The following is a 13,804-nucleotide window of genomic DNA, read 5'->3' as shown; positions in this document are numbered from 1 at the left end:
GAAAAAAGGAATTTGAAACAAAGTATCTGTGAAGACTTTTTCATGGTTTTTGATCAGCTCCACGGGTTGAAATTGCTGTCCAAAGATGAAGTTGGAAACTACTTCAAAACACAGAGGAAGGGAATTATAACCCCCATATGGGACATATGCATATGGGACAGCGACCCTGAGACACTCTGAAAATATAGAAATAAGGAGGGTGCCATGAGCCGATATTTCTCTCCTTGCTTACCCTTAAAGCCATTTCACTACCCTCCCATTTTCTGGAAGGAAAAGCTCTAAGTATCAGTAATGACACAGAGACTTTTCCTTTATGTATCACCGCTTGCTCCAGAATTGTGGCATGTTGCGCAAGCAGCTGCAACGTGCTGCGCTGGAGCCCTTCGAAGCAGGTACTGGAAACGCCGCTCGCTGTGTCTCCCCACGGGAAAACACAAGCACGCGGAGGCGAAGGGCCGGAGAATGAAGCCAGGGAGCCCTCGTCTTCCTCGCTCTGACGAGTCGCGACATTGCACACACGCAGGCTGCTCTTCTCATCGCCTGGGCGATGACACGTGTCTTTGGGAAGGGAATAAATCATTTTGCTGATGATTCAGAAGCTAAAGGGATGCCCGTGGGCTGGTTGCCGGCAGCTGGTGCCGTGACTCCCCGGACCAGCAGTGGGGTGGACAGCGCATGGGTGCCCGGCACCCAGCGCCCAGGGCCAAGCGAGCCCCGCCGTCCTCCCACTTGATTGCTCAGGACTGCAGGAGCCGGGCTCCATGACACCGAGGGGTTGCACAGAGAGAGCGGGTCCGGGGTCAGATTACACCGACTCCGAAGCACCAGGCAGCAGCTTCCAAGGGAAAAGGCATGCCCACATAAATAAAGAGGGAAATAATTATAAATAACAAATTAGCTGAGCAGAAGTAAAAACGGAAAGTGAGACCAAAAGACAGAAGGAAAAGTGCCTAAGCTGTTTGGTAGATGCAGACATTTGTGTGTTGCATCTAAAGAAATAAGGGAAGAAATTTAAATACATTGTGGGGGAGGGGAAAGAAATCAAATGAAAAATGCAAAGAGAATCACAAGATTTTGTGGGGAAGCCAGCAAAGAGGGAGAGCTATGGGGGCACAATTCAAATATCAACACTTATTCCTTCAACAGAAGAAAAAAAAAAAAAGCACTGAGTACAGAGTGAAAGTAAACTTTTGGGAAAGCACCTGAGGACAGTGCTGGGAATCGTTCACCCTGTTATTTTTGCTCCAGTCATTGGCCAGTATAGCTGAGGCAGTTATTAGAAGTACTATTTATTCCAATGAATATTGCATTCCTTTCTTCTCACCACTACCTCGCTTATAGCTGGATGTATTTATTTAAACGTGCTCAAAGCTGCAGTCCCACTAGTGTCCTGCCACTCTCTGCTCAGCCAGCCAGCTGAAGAATAAAACACCCCTGTCCAGTGAGATAACCTTCCTCCCCTTCCTTCTCTCTGTTCGTCTTATCAAGGAAAGCCTGGGAAAAGGCTAGGCCTCGTGGCATGTCCTAAAAGCCAACAGCTGCCGATGACAAAACTCCCTCAGACTCAAATACAGAAGATGCTTCTTAGGTCCTCATTAGAGTGGCTTCCTACCCCTTCAAACAGTGGAGCTGGTAGCAGGTGAAACTGGGGCAAGAAGGTAAATGGAAAGATGGCTTGGCAGGGAAGCTTGGTCTAACTTACAAAACTCCTGAACTAAAAACCAAGCCTTTACCTTTCTTCCAGAAGGCTGGATACAAAACAAGTCTGAATATGCTTTCTTTGCTCAACATCACTTCATCAGGTACCTTTTGTAGCCTGCCCTCTCATGCTTCTGGATGAAAAAAAAAAAATCATGAGGCAACTTATCATCAAATTAAAGTTACCACTATCAAAATCATTCTAGATCCAAAAGAGCAGAGTGAATTTGATCTCACTTACGCATTTGGGCAATGATAAAGAGCCTGGGCCAGCTACTCTTGTCTAGCTCTTACACGGATGGGCAACACCTGCACCAATTTCAGTAGCAGCCCTGCTGAGTAAGGACCGACCAGTGAAATTGTAATGCCCTGAGCTAAGCTGGAGATTGACGTGGTGGCAGTGGGGGAACCTGCACTTGTGGATCACATTAAGTTCCTCAGCCTGGCTCCAGGGTCCCTAGAGAAGTTGTGGCCAGCCATATGCTACCTTTTTTTTCCAGCCCAGTTAGGAGATAATGGGAGCGATACTGTGAGGAAAAGATTCAGGCAATGTGATTTGTTAAAAAAAAGAAAGAAAGAAAGAAAGAAAGAAAGAAAGAAAGAAAGAAAGAAAAAGAAAATATTCCTCTATGGTTTTGCAGATGGTAGAGTGCAGGGGGTGACAGAGCCGGAAATGCTTGAATGCAGGACACAGAGAGACTTTATCAGTTTAATGAACTGGAACAACTAGTATATTTAACACTCAATCACTGGGACTAGCATTTAGTGAGACAGGGTCTTCGGCCAGTGCTGTTTCTAATGAGCATGTTTGTGTCCTTATGCTTGCCCTGCCTAACAGACACAAAGGCTCTTCACTGTGTAACCCCCCCCCTTCCCCTAGCTTTTTATACCCCGCTCCCACATAACCCGCAGGCAATACTGCACAACATCAGTCCCCTCCCCCAAACTTTCCCTGTTTAAATTGGTGTGCCCCACAAAGGAATAGATTATTACTGACACTGATCCCAATTTAATCCTTCCAATAATCTGATCTTTCCAAGCCTATTTATATCCTTGGAATGACAGCGGGGTTTAAAGTGATACGAACACCTGCACCTAAGCCCTGGTGCTATCCACACCAGTCTACATCAGTTTTGACCTCCCAGAGTGGAGTGTCCTCACAGTGGCCACATGGTAAGTCCCTTCCAATGTGTTGGTACCACTAGAGTGGCCTCAGTCCCTCTTTTCTGACAAGGAATACTTTTACAATTAATATTTTCCATGTTAATGGCTTACTCTTTGCATTACACCAGTAACAAGCTGATGTTCCAAAGTAAGTTTTAAAGCTCTCATAAATGTAGAATTTCTTTTTCCTTGGTGGATTTTTAATAACCTTCTGGTGTCTGGAAATGATCAAGAAGCAAAGCTTTCATAGCAGTGTAAGAAGAATAAACCGATTTTGGTTTGTTATTTCATCCAGCAACTTGAGAACTTTTCCTATTTTCTGGGGCTTTAAGGTGATCAACCAATGTTTTCTCCCATCCCCAATCTCCTTAAGTGGCTTATTAATGTTTTACATTCAAAATAAAGACAAACCAACCTAAAAACAAAACCATACTTAGGGCTGCATACTCTAAATGTGCTTTCTGGACTATTTCCACTATTTGTAACCAATTCATTTTAATATTGCTCCTGCTTCTTCCTATATCTGCAGAACTTCAGTTCACACATAGCCAAGGCGTAGTTCAACCAGCAGTCAGCAGGTTTTCATTCTTTTTTTTGCCACTTTTATAATTCAACACAGTGACTTGTTTATATAACTGAATCCTTTTGTTTCTCCAAAAGGAGCTTGGATATTCCATTGAGCAATGACACCAGTGGTAGGTGATTGTCTGTTTTTTCCAAAGCAAAGACCTCAGTTTTCAGCAGAATTTACATTCCAGTAATAAATATTTAAAAGTATTATAACGGAACTGAAACAAAGGACATCTCTTTCTGAATCACACATGCATGCGCACACACACACACACACACACACAAATGCACACACTGTCAATTAGTCTGGGGTCACTCCTATGCAGACGCTGCCTCTGTTCAGACCCTTAAATAATTTACTTTTTCCATAAGAAAACTTGGCCACTTTGGATTTTTAATAGCCCATAAAAAGCCTATAAAATGCTATTCCTTATTGTCTATCCAGCAAATCAGTCAAACATGTATGTCAAAGGCACTTTCTGCAGCAGGACCTCTTTCTGCTCCAAAAGAGTGTAAAACAGAGTATAAATCATGTTGATTCCTTGCTGTTCTTTCTCAGATATAAGCTTTAGGATCTTCTATTATCTTTAATTTTTTTACAACAGGCTAAATAAATAACATTAGTATGGCAGTTTTGGAACATACCAGGGATACACAACTACATTTTGGCTTCAAGTGTGTAGATCATTATTAAGCAAATGAGACACTGATGTAATTTTCCATTTACAAAGCTTGTATTTGCCCCTGTGGGCATAACACCAGGTGATGTCTTAATTAATGATGGTGAAGATCATATGTATGACATAAACAAACAAACAAACTGTTTTTTAAAAGTAAGAAAAAGAAAATATTCCTACTCCCTTGGGGGAAAATGCACTGATTCCAAAAAGCAGAATAATGAAAACCAACAGGGAAAACGCTCAGGGAAGAATGTGGCATAAATATTGAAGTTACCTGCAAACATCTCTCTCTGCAAATGACACAGTATGTATTCTGTACAGTATATTGCATCCTGCACAGTACTTCACATTATTCGTAGTATAACCTGTCAGTCTTTACATTTGCGCTCAACCATGCACGCTTTAGCGGTGCTGCATCTGTATCATCCACTGCCTGCCACTAACACCCGGAGTCCCTCTGCGAGGGGGGACTCGCCGAGTGGGAATCAGAGCCTCTTGTCCCTATTCGTGCTGTGCATTGCCTTATTTCAAGGGCAACTTCACTGCTAAGAGGCACGCTACTGCAGGGTATGACCTGGGCGGAGTTGACTCAGGGAGACAGTACAGTGTGCAGGGGTCCCACATATCCATCCCCAAACTGACATGAAAATATGGCTGTCAGTACCCTCCTCACCTTAATCCCGCATGTTATCCCCCTCCACAGCAATCAGTGACGGCAACAACACACTGACTGATATGTGCTTATTAAGGGAAGACTGTATTATCTCTGACTTGCAAAGCCTGCAGCATATAGGATGGGTAGGAGCTACAAAAGGACCTGTGTCTCACTGTCTCACATAAAAGCATGTCAAAGGGATGAGGCAATGGGTGTCAGTGGGAATCACTCTTGGAGAGTGGCCCTAAGGCAAGAGGGGGAGGGCTAACATGATTTTTTTCCATCCATTCCTGTGTCCAACATGAAGCAGGAGAAGAGTACTTTATCTCCATCCACATCCCCATTCCTGTTTTTTCACCTTGGGAATTTGGTCATTCTTAGCTCAGTAGGTTTAATTTGCTGAACTGACATGAACATATCCATCTTTCACGTTGATCCTGCCTTAACCTCAGCAGAAACAGAAATCAGAGTGGAAAATAACCTAGCTGGTCACTACAGCTGAACTGATGGTGCTGAACTAGTTTTGGAGGAGTAGAAGGTGAGCAAAGGTATGTGGAAGGTCTCCATCTACTGGAGCTTGCCCACAGCCAAAGGGCATAAGGGTGGGTGCTCATGCATGGGGATGTGAGCATGCATATGCATACACGAGGGGAGAAGAGCACTTAGATGCTCACCATCCCTCCTTGCCCTGTTCCTGTCCCCACCATTGCTATGGAGAGGGGCCTGACAGGGCTGCTCTGCTTTCTGCAGGCACCAGCAAGGGGAGGAGACCCTAGGAGAGGTTTGCCTTTTTTCTGAGGGAGCTTTGGGATCCTCCACCCTGGCCTTGGAGTCAGGGACAGGAAAAGCAAAAGGCCTCCTGGAGACGGGCCGGGGCAGAGGGAGGCAGCAGGGCTTCCCTGCTCCTGCAGCTCGCTCTTCCCATGCCAGCCCTGCTCCATCTACTGGCAAGAACAATGTGGAGCCTCCTAACTTCGCCCTCCTGGGACTTCCCCAGCTCTGGTTCCCTCCCTGGCCTCATTTTACCTGCTTGCAAGAGCCAAGGGTGGGAAGAGCAGTGCTTTTCCCAGGCATGGGAGAGAGGGCATTCCTTTCTCTGGGGGTCACACGACAAGGAACTGCCACCTCACAAGCTCCCCTCTACTTTTGTTTCTAATATATAATCAAGGTTACAAGGGAGCAAATTAAGTGTTGTACACACTGCATATTCACCATCTGATCTACTGATCAGAAACCTGATTTTGCTACTAACTTGTGCTCAGTGAATCCCCAGTGTCCTGCAAAAAAAAAAATCCCAAGGTTTGCATGGCAGAGTAGGATACTGCTCGGGATGGGGTAAGACAGCAGCATCAGCTCCTACCTGAGCAAGAGCCCAGGAAACAAGGTGTATATAGGAAAAGTATTCATAGACAACATGAGCACTTTGGCTCTCTGGACTGCTGGCCAGCACTGTGTAAGGTTTTTGTGTTGTCTTTACCCACCATTTTTCCCTTGCCTACTAGGTGTTTAAGAGCACTTGCTGAGGAAAGCTCTGGTCTTTCCAAAATATGGAGCCAAAACAGAAAGTTTGTGCTATGTATGCAGCTGAACGCTATCCTGAGTTTGACTCACTCATCCATGTAGCAGGAGACTCAGGCTGCAAGCCCGTGCCATGCCATGCTGTGTGGGGGTTTAAGCAAGCTCCCCTGTGAAAGGCACTGTGATTTTTAGCTCTGGCAATGTTAGCCCAAAATCGTTTTTCCTCTTGTCCTGTCTTCTGCTTTTGGGAAATTGTCTGCACCTGGATTTTGCTTCTCTTTTCCATATGGGAAAAGCATCACGTTTATCTTCCTGTAGCCCTTACTGATGGCATCTCTTTCAGCTCGGAGCGTGAGGAGATCCGGTGAGTGGGGTGGGCTGAGGTTCCCCCACGTCAGCTGTTCCACTGGGGAGGGAAGAAGGGCATCCAGCGTGAGATCAGTGTTTACACAAAGTTTAGTCTCCAATGGATTTCCCAACTCCAACAAAACAATAGGAGTGTCTGGTGCTATATTATCCATGCTTCCTCTTTATTCAAATTTTATCTGTGAATTCTTGCAAATAATAGATGACTGAGGCCATTTTTGTTCTGGGAAATAGGAAGATGAGAACATAAAACAGACCTTAGCAATTTCAATAGACTTATTCATGGTGTATTTGGTTATGCAAGTCTTTGCAGGGTCAGGGCCTAACACAATACCTGTTGGAAGAAGTGATAATCCTATGTGTTCTCTGAAGCAGTTCTCGTAAAGCTCTTTTTTAATAAGGGATATAGCCTCAGTCAATCAAACGCTACAGAGTTCAAAACAAAAAACAAAAATAAACATAACTCCACCCTTAATGCCAAAAGATCTTAGGAAGCAATCCATTCCACCTCTACGAGGTCTCTGCTTTAATACAGGCATTTTCAATGTAAATTGCATGCCCATGATTAATAGGTTTTGTATCAATTGAAGTTGAACTGAAGTCAAAAGAACATATTCTTGCCTTTTTTTCTTTTCTAAACCTGCATTAAAAAAGATTATTCAGAAATCTCTGAATGAAAAGTACTAGGTCAAAACTTACGCTTTTCGAGCAAGTCTGTGAAAACTTGCTTTTAAAAATCACATACTGCAGAATCTTAATTACCCTGGAAGGCTTATCCAGGTTACGGATTAAGTACACTGTTCACATGGCACCAGCTTGTTCTAGGAGCATTTATAAGATGAGATGCAGAGCCTTGCAAAGCAGCTAGCCTGCTCCCTGGGCCAGGTGGGGTCCGGGAGGGGTTTGGTCATTTCACGTGAGCAGGGAAGTCCCGCAGCCCTCAGGCAGCCCTGGGCAGAGCCACACTGCGCATCTCAGTGCCATGGAGCAGCCTGGGTCTGCCAGGGGCTGGCAGGACTCTGCTTGGGTCTCTGCATCATGCCTTCCCCAGCTTGGGGAAGACTTATTAATTTAGGAAAGCTGCCACAGGAAGGCACAAAGCCAGCTTTGACCTGGCACTGTGCAGAAGCTAAGAGGTCTTCATGGGTAGCACCTGCCTGCCTGCACACTGAGATCTCCTGCATCCCTCAGGTGTTACTATTTTCCATTATCCAGGAAACCAACCTTTTCCTCTCCTCCTCTTTACCTCCGATAATGGAGAGCTGTTTGTATATCCATGAGCTTTAATAGCCAGCAGTCTTGGAAGAACTTTTCTGGCTGGTTGTACATTAACATTGTTCATGTTTCTGATGCATATGCAATTAATAAAACTTGGACAAAACTTTAAAGCTTTGACTGCACTCTGGACAGATTATAAGTTTTATTCTCCTTGAAGTATCGTTAAAACTAGCTGCCCACAAGAACTAATTACTGAATGGAGATTTTACTCTAAAAGGACAGCATTCTTTTCTTTGCACAACCTTCCTCTCGCTGCTAGAAAAGCAAACATTTTGATCCTAATTATGCAAAAAGGGCCATGAACCCAAAGCTTTTTTTGTGGGTCATGTGGCATTTAGTGTTCCTGTTGATGTCACGAATTCAGGACAGCAGAAATTGTGTGAGAAACTTAACTTCTGGTTTTCAAAATAAATATCCAGCTCTTGGGGAGAAATATCTAAATAAAGGCTTAAACACAGCAAGTTAAAAAAGAACATGCAATTTAGGCTCACCTTGCACAATTCAGTCAATTCAGGTGGAGGTAGCCTGTGAACTGAAAGCCCAAATGTTGCAAACTAATTCAGAATAAAGCAGTATTAGTGTGAAGTGCGTGTCCAGCATAGGGGAGGGGAGTTATGCAAGTGAAGGAAGTTATTCTGCAGTAACTCCTAGTGTGGATAAGCCCTTAATTACTTCTAAAACTTCACCATTACTAAGCCATGCTTATAATTTCTAGAGGCCTTGAGTTTCTGGAACAACTGGAGTATGAGATTCAATTGCATTCATTTCAGTGGAGGATACAGTTAAGTATGGGCACGTTTGTAGGCTTGAGGCCAGTCATTAACTAATTAGTGTATGGGAACATTTAAGTTTCTCCCATCTGATTTTGCAAAGTTATTTCGCAATACTCGCTTACGATGCTTTTGGCACTCTATTTTTCCCTCCCCCCACAGCAAACAAAACCCCCACCGGCATCAAGAAGATCTTGCAACTATGCCAACTTCCTCTTTTCCACTTACCCTCGACCAAGACGTTTGCCAAGTCTTGCTTTTTCAATTTTTATATGTATATTTTTAATTAAATATGTTCCAGCGTCTTGTTTCCTTTCCCCAGGCAGCCATGCAAATCCCCTCTCCCCAGCAAGAGAAGGGGATGCGATGCGATGCGGTGCGGTGCGGGGTGTGCGTGTGTGGGGGGGGGCTGCCCAGGAGGAACTACAACCCCCACAGTGCGTGGCGAGGGGCAGCCGGGGGGGAGACCAATGGGGAGCCCCATGGGCTTCTGGGAGTTGTAGTCTTGCGGCCTCTTCCCGGCTGCTCGGCAAAGGGCAGCTTTCCAAGCACTTGTCTGTTTTGAGGGAGGCAGCGATGACTACACTCTCCACCGCTCCCTTCGGGGTGTTATACCGCAGCTGCTTGCTGGCAGGCCAACCAGGAACCCATGAAAGAAGCACAGAAGAAACTTAAAGGTAAGGATCTCCCAGTATTTGCTGTGGAGTTGAGGGAGGGGGATCGGAGATGCTTTTGCCCCACCAGCCCGCGCATTGCGCTTTTGCCTGGGAGATGTTGCCCTTTCATTCCCGTTGCACATTGCTGGGCAAGTCACCTCTATGTGGGTTGGCTTGTGGGAGCGTTTGCAGTGTTAGCACGTGGGAGCTGCTATGTAGGGATGTCATTCTCGCTTGCAGCTGTGGTTAGGAGTGTGGCTGCTGGCTCCTCTATTTAAAGGTTATCAGGAATAAATAATCGTTGAATCTTAAGATGGGGATGGAGGGGAAGTCCTGCTCCTGACAGGGACTGGAATTTTTTCTCTGGTGGATAAGGGTCTTATAGCACCAAACTTTTTGTTGGATTTAAGCTTGTTTTTTTAATTCCATTTTTTTCCTTGACAGTAGACTTTCTAGGTCTCAGCAGGGAGAAATATCCAAATACAGATTTGTGTAAGTGGGTGCAACAGCTTCTGCCAGCACATGTTTGCTTGTTCCAGTGTTTCTCCTGCTTGCTCCACGGCTGCTGAACTGTAGTCAACCGAAATTCTCAGACTGTTCAGGTCGCTATGGTCAGCAGTGAAAATCCTAGGAAATGCATCGGGTTCATGCTGCTGCTTAATAAAGCAGAGCACTAGTCAGGATAGTGCAGGAAGGAGAAACAGCTTTGTGTACTTCATGGTTCAGGTAAAACACTTGTGAAAACTTTGGCTTTGATCCTCTGGCTGTCTGGGAAATTATTCCAGTCTTCTTGTTGGTCCTCAAGTACTTGAGTGTAAATTTGTTAGAGAGTTTTGGGAAATGTTTTGTGCAAGGATGCTTCCAGGGCTAAATGTACATTATGGGGTGATCCCCAATGAATTGGCACTGGGTTCAATGATAGTATAGCTGTATCTTCCTGCTCCTTTCTTACAACTAGTTTACTAATTATACTGAAGAGTGCAGATCTGCTGTATGCACTCTTTATATCCAGCAAAACTGATGCTCAGCTGCTGCTCCTGTGGTGGTACAGCAAGCCACAGGCACACTGACAGACTGTGGGAGCAGAATGGAAATTTTTAGCTGCGGCTACTGGTGCAAGACCCTATTTAAAAGAAAAAAGTGAAAGCAAAGACAGGCGCTAGTACTAGCAAAGATCTCTCCCAGGAGAAGATGCCAAAGGCAGTTCTCAGTTCTACTGAGAATTGCATTGCCCTTTTAACGGTAATAAAGTAGCTTTGCTGTTAATCCCTGCAGAAGCTGCCAAATGCTGAACAGGTCTTGACAGCGAGGCCGTTCCCTTCCTGCTCGGGACGTGGTGCCTCCAGGTCCGCATGGAGGTACCGTTCCTGGGCCACTTGAGCTCGTGCAGCAGCGGTGCCAGGGCTGCTGTTGCGTGCAAAAGCAGAAACCACAAAGCTAACGAGCTGCTGTCCTTCATGAATCAAACAAATGCAAAAATGTAAGCTAAGTGCTCCCAAACACTGAATTTATCACCCACGAGTCAGTGATAAACATCTAAAATCAGGATGCTATAGCTAATGTCAGAGGTGTTGGTAAGCGGTGCCAAACTTTCTGCAAGCTAATCCATAACCTAAAAACCAGCTGCAGCAACAGTTAGGGCTTGTGTGTTACTTTTCACGTGAAGTTTTTTATATACCTCATGGATTTTTGGCATACCTCATGTTCTCACTGTTTACAGCATTAGACATCATTAATATGTACATAACAAAATGTAATTTATGGGGCAGTGGAACTGAATCTAAAAGCATTTCCTGTGTGTTCAAGAAATTTTCCCAAATGTGAGCAGCACTAGTAACAAGAACACAAGGACCATATTTGCCTACAGCCTCGCTGCATTTTGAGGTGTTTCCCTGTACATGGTTGGCACCACCTATGCCAGCTCAATCCATGCGAGGAAGGTGGCTGCGAGACTGGCAGTGCTATTTTTGGAGTCGTGTTGTGGCCCGGGATGCCTGTGAGAGCCAGCAGCACAGCAGGTTTCCTGGGAGGAGGAGGAGAAGGAGGAGCAGGGTGGTGGAGGTGGAGGTGGAGGTGGAGGTGGAGGTGGTGGTGGTGGAGGTGGTGGTGGAGCCTCCTGTGGTCCCCTGTCCCCTGCCTCAACGGCACGCATACCGTGTCAGGTGAGGGATGGCAGGCACTCCCCTTCCCTGCCCCTGCTCCTGAGGTAAAAAGTTAGCAAGGAAATTGGCCGGAAAATTGAATTTTCTAAATCTTTGCAGCCCCGTTCCCATGGCCTCATTGAAGGTGTAAGGGAATGCTGACCGGTGCCGAAAAGGCTTGTGTTGTGTGCGTTCAAGACATCAAAACCAAAATTGGGTGGTTTTCCCTGAAGACAAAAATGGATAGTTTAGACGGGGTGGGTTTGGGCTGGCCGTGCTCAGCCTCTGCGCAGGTCCTTGCCGCAGCCCCTCATGCCGCCACTGCCACGTCTCTCCCCTCCCTGCTGGGGCAAAGAGCTACGTTCGCTGCAAGTGCATCATCTTCTCCGCACCACCTTTGCCCCTCTGCGGCTCGGGCATGGATTTTCCTGTTGTACCTCCCGAAGTGCAATCGCGTCACTTTTGTTTTTCTTTCCCGACGCGTATCAGAAGGCAAACAACATGAGGTGGCTAATGGGGTTATATTGACCCACCTCTGTGGCTGCTGTTAATAGCCGAAGAAATGCCCAAATGTCACAGCCCAAATAATAATGCGGTTGCCTGCCTGGCTCTCTCCTGCCAAGTTGTTCAGGGTCTGTTTGCGTTAGCAGCTCCGGTAAATGGTTACCCAAGTTGTGCTCCTTGCTAACGGGAGCTGCTTGGTAGCGGGAAGGAGCCTGGGACCAGTTTACGTATGTATAAGAGGAGGGATATATTTGCAATAGCTGGTAAGTTGATTTGCAGTCTCATTTGAATGGCATTCAAATAGCCAAGCCCTATTAGCAAGGGAGGCTGAAGGGCTTGGCGGGGGAGGTCTTTTCACCTCCTGCCTTTTAAAAAAGTGGGCATTCAGAATCTGGCCCTAGTGAATAGGCTACTAAATTGCAATCGCTGTTTTTATGTCATTATTGCAATTGCCATAGCTCTGTAAAAGACAAGACAAAAGGTTGCTCTTTCCACGTTGAGCTCTTTCCATCCTCCACTTTTACAGCAAAGGTTATCCTGAGCAATGTGTACATCTGTCTAAGCGTAGAAATAAGTGTTATTCATACCTTGTCAATATACATGCTGGAAAACAGAAGCTGAATTTATAGCTGTATTTCCTTTCTGCCAGGGCTTTTAGAGTTGAGCGTTTCAGTGTTTCCATTATAAACCCCTGTTTTCTGAGGTTTATAACAGTCTCAAAGAGCATAGCGATCTTGAACCATAATAGAAAACATGTAATGTTGCATTTACAATATGGCTGTAACTGCAGGTTAAGGAGTGTAATCTTCTCAGTGTACCCACAATGCTCCAGTAAGGTTAATTGGAGTTACATATACTAAGAGGAAAACAATATTTTACTCTCGGAGTTGGTGCTCTCCATCCAGAGAGCTGAGAGTGCCACACAGGGACATGGTACTTCTACTTGCACCAGACTTATAAAAATGTCATTCCTTGCTACACCATTAAAATACCTGTGTGCTGCTGAAAAGGCTCCTGTAAGCACCTGCTTCCCTCTTTTGATGCCTCACTGCTTTAAAAACTTGGCCAAGGGAAATATGTAAGTGTCACAGCAAAGTAAAGATGAGTGGAAGAAACTATATTTTACTGAATGTGCTGTGAGGCCTTTGTCCTGTGCGGTGTCTCTGCTGTTTCTGCCCCTGGCTTCTAGTCTTGCATAAATATAGGTCCCTCCTGAAACCTCAGGCTTTTCTCCGTTTCCTGTCAGCTTACTCCATCTGGCATCTTGCATTTGTGTGTCACTTTCCTTACTAGTATAAAGTAAATAAATTAAAGTCCATCATTACATCCCATTGCCCATGGGCTGTCTAAATTAGTCCTACCTCCTTTTCAACATATCTAGGTAGCCATTGACTTCTCTAGTTGCCTGATTTGTCACAAAGCAGTCCCGGGGCTCTTAAGGAGGCAATACCCTATATATTTGGGTATCTGCCCAGGATTTTACTTTAGGAACCAGAGTGTAGCTCTATGTTATCCACATGGAGAAATTCCAGCATATCTTGGATAGGGCTGTTTGTATGTGTCTGGCAGGTCTGACTCTGTAAGCTGCATCTCTTCTAATGCACCTAGTTAACATTTTTATTGATTTCTATGGGACTCTGTGCTGGGCTGGAGATCCTGTCATGCCAGTGTGGTTGCTTTGTGAGTGTAACTGTGAGATTTGGGTGAGGGGGAAGTGTCTGCAAGTGGTAGTCTTCTAAGTTAAAGAGAATACTTTAAAATGGATAGCGAGGAAGAGGAACTGAAGTTAAAAGTGGACAGTTGT

The sequence above is a fragment of the Apteryx rowi genome, unplaced genomic scaffold (genome assembly GCF_003343035.1).
Source record: "Apteryx rowi isolate R43461 unplaced genomic scaffold, aptRow1 scaffold_62, whole genome shotgun sequence".
NCBI lineage: Eukaryota > Metazoa > Chordata > Aves > Apterygiformes > Apterygidae > Apteryx > Apteryx rowi.
Note: the sequence above shows the minus strand (reverse complement) of the source record.